The following is a 4097-nucleotide window of genomic DNA, read 5'->3' on the forward strand; positions in this document are numbered from 1 at the left end:
AAAAATTTTCATTATTCACTTAACTATCCAATTCACTTTCAGTCTTTGATCAACTTGTTCTATTTCACATATTCTAATTATCTATTAATTGGCATGTTTGTACTACAACTCTATAGAACTCTAGGATTTTATTACGTGTCTAGCCATCATATAGATTACTACAATTCTTAGAATACACATAATATAATCTTGATTGATCAATCCATTATTCACATCTGATCAGTGGGGGATTGTTGAGATTAGAACATCAGTGGGGGATTTTATGAAGTGATGCCTATCGTTCTATTAGCTACTAAAGTGATTTCAAGAACAACTCTTTCCTGAAAACGTGGGATGATTTTCTAGCCCTAGAATAATTCTAACTCTTTAAATCTTTCAACTTCTAAAATTACAGCAAGACAAACCATACTTGAAATACTTGTGCACAGCTATAGAGAAGAAAAGAAACAACTCACTCGTATGTTGCGGCTGAAAACAAAAAGGAACTTCTAATGTACATACACGTGTAACTTAAAAGGTAAAAGACTAGGGTTATCAAGGCCCATATATTTACTTATGCCACCTCACTTGGGCTTCATATCCCATAGTATTTATCTTATTTTTAATATCTTAGGCCCAAATCAATTTAATCCATTTAATTGTAGGCCTCATTTATAATTTACACATAATAATTAAATTGGTATCAAAATTATGGGGTGTTACATCCTTCCCCCCTTAAAAAAAAATTTCATCCTCGAAATTGTACATACCTTTGTTAACGAACAACTCTGGATACTTTGATTTCATCTCATCTTCTTGCTCCCAAGATGCCTCCTCCATTGTTTGATTCTTCCAAAGGACCTTAACCAATGATATGGTCTTGGTGCATAGCACTTATCCTTGCGATCAAGAATTTGGATTGAAACTTCCTCATAAGTCAAGTTTTCTTTAATCTTGAGTGGCTCATAGTTCAAAACATGTAAAGGATCCGGAATGTACTTCCTCAACATGGAAGCATGAAACACATTATGCACTAGTGTAAGTGTAGGCGGTAAGGCCAACTTGTAGGCAACTTTACCAATGCATTTTGAGATCTCAAATGGACCAACAAATCTGGGACTCAACTTCCCCTTCTTCTCAAATCTCATCACACTCTTCATTGGGACGACTTTCAAGAATACCATATCCCCGACTTCAAATTCAACTTTTCTTCTCGAGTTGTCATAATAACTCTTCTGTCGACTTTGTGCTGTTTGCAATCTCTTGCGAATCAGATTAATCTTCTTAGATGTCATCTAAATGATTTTTGGTCCCAACAATTTTCTCTCACCAACCTTTTCCCAACACAATGGGGACCTGCATTTTCTTCCATACAAAGCCTCATAGGGAGCCATCTCAATACTAGAGTGGTAGCTATTATTATAGGCAAATTCCACTAAAGACAAGTATTTTTCCCAACTTCCTTTGAAATCCAATACACAAGCTCTTAACATATCCTCCAAAGTACGAATAGTCCTTTCTGATAGTCCATCTGTTTATGGGTGGAAGGCTGTACTAAAGCTAAGATTAGTACCCAAAGCTTTATGTAGGATTTCCCAAAACTTTAAGGCGAATCTTGGGTCTCGATCAAACATAATTGTTGTTGGAACTCCATAAAGACTTACAATCGCATTAATATATATTTGTGCTAGCTGATCAAGTGAGTAATTCATCTTAACCGGAATAAAATGTACTATTTTCGTCATCCTATCCACAATTACCTAAATGGCCTCATGTCCCTTAGGAGATCTTGACAAACTAGTCATAAAATCCATACATATACTCTCCCATTTCCACTCAAGAATGGGAAGTGGTTGCAGCAATCCTGAAGGTTTCTAGTGTAGTGCCTTAATTTGTTGACAAGTCAAGCATTGCTCCACAAATTGAGCTATTTCTCTCTTCATGTTATTCCACCAATAAGTTTCTCAAATGTTATGATACATTTTAGTGCTACCAGGGTGCATTGAGTATGGGGTACGCTGGGCTTCTTCCATAATCTCCTTCTTTAATGCAAAATCATTTGGCACACAAAGCCTATTTACAAAACTCAAAACACCATCATTAGACACATTAAATTCTAGTCTTTTCCCTTCTTGTATTTCTCCTATGATCTTTACAATTTGTGCATCATCAACCTGTGAACTCTTAATCTTCTCAATCAAAGTGGGTTGTATTGTCAAACTGGCCATAAAGACTTGGGAATCACCCATGACAATTTCAATTCCCGTCATTTCCAAGTCATTAATAATCTCCTTTTGAGTAGTTAACAAGGCAGCTGAGAAACCAGAAGACTTTAAACTAAGTGCATCAGCCACTACATTAGTCTTGCCTTGATGGTAATGATTGAGCAATCATAATCTTTAATCAACTCAAACCACCTTCGTTGTCTCATATTTAATTCTTTCTGAGTAAAGAAGTACTTCAAGCTCTTATGATCTGTATAAATCTCACACCTTTCACCGTACAAATAATGTCTCCAAAATCTTCACTACAAACACCACTACAGCCAACTCCAAATCATGAGTGAGATAATTTTTTTCATAACTCTTTAATTGGCAAGAAGCATAAGCTATGACTTTACCATGCTGCATCAACACACAACCAAGCCCTTTTCTTGAAGTATCACTATAAATGACAAAGCCTCCCAAGTTGCTAGGGATGGTTAGTACTAGTACAGTGACCAACATTTGCTTAAGTTCTTGAAAACTCTTTACACATTCTTCTGTCCACACAAACTTGGCATTCTTAAGAGTTAGTTGAGTTATTGGGGCTGCAATATGAGAAAATCCCTCCATAAACCTCCTATAATAGCCAGTAAGGTCCAAAAAGCTTCTAATCTCACTCACATTTGTTGGTCTTGCCCAATCAACCACAGCTTTAACCTTATTAGGGTTTATAGAAATCCCTACCCCAGATATCACATGCCCTAGGAACACCACTTGATCAAGCTAAAATTCACACTTCTTAAACTTTGCATATAGCTTCTTCTCCCTCAAAATTTGAAAAACAATTCTCAAGTGCTCTTCATGTTCTTCCATGCTTTTGGAGAAGATTAGAATGTCATCAATAAAGACAATAACAAAGCGGTCTAAGTACTCATGAAACACCCTATTCATCAGGTCCATAAATGCAGCAAGAGCATTGGTCAATCCAAAAGGCATTACCAAGAATTCATAGTGTCCATACCTAGTCTTGAAAGCTGTCTTGGGTATGTCTTCACCCTTGATTTTCAACTGATGATACCCAGAACGAAGGTCAATCTTAGAGAAGATTTGTGCCCCTTGCAATTGATCAAATAGGTCATCAATACGAAGGAGAGGGTATTTATTTCTCACAGTAACCTGGTTTAACTCATGGTAGTCAATACACAACCTTATAGTCCCATCCTTCTTTTTCACAAATAAAATTGGTGCACCCCAAGGAGATGCACTTTGTCTGATGAACCCTTTGTCGAGGAGTTCTTGTAACTATTCCTTGAGTTCCTTAAGTTTAGTTGGTGCCATTCGATATGGTGCTTTCGATATAGGAGAAGTTCCAAGGAGCAAATCAATGGAGAATTCAATCTTCCTATCTATAGGTATCCCTGGTAGGTCTTTAGGAAAGACATCAGGAAACTCCCTCACAACAAGGATATCATCCAACTTCAATACCTCTTTCCTAGTGTCCACCACATAAGCTAGGTACCCTTGGCATCCTTTTCGTAATAGACACTTAGCTCGAAGGGCTGATATCACCCTAGGTAAAGCATGCATCCTAGAGCCCTTAAACCGAAATTTAGGTTCTCCTAGAGGTCGAAACACCACTTCTTTTCTAAAACAATCTTCACTAACATGATAAGCCGCCAACCAGTCCATTCCCAAAATTACATCATAGTCATACGTGTCCATCAAAATCAAGTTTGCTAACATTTCCTTATCCTCAATTTGGATGACACAAGACTTAAGCATAGAATTATACACCAAAGAATCACCCATAGGTGTGGCCACAGACAAATCATAATCCATAAGTCCAAGTTTCTTATCACATAACTTAGCATATCAAGAGGAGATAAAAGAGTGTGTAGATCTAGAATCAAATAG

The sequence above is a fragment of the Quercus robur genome, chromosome 5 (genome assembly GCF_932294415.1).
Source record: "Quercus robur chromosome 5, dhQueRobu3.1, whole genome shotgun sequence".
Taxonomy (NCBI): domain Eukaryota; kingdom Viridiplantae; phylum Streptophyta; class Magnoliopsida; order Fagales; family Fagaceae; genus Quercus; species Quercus robur.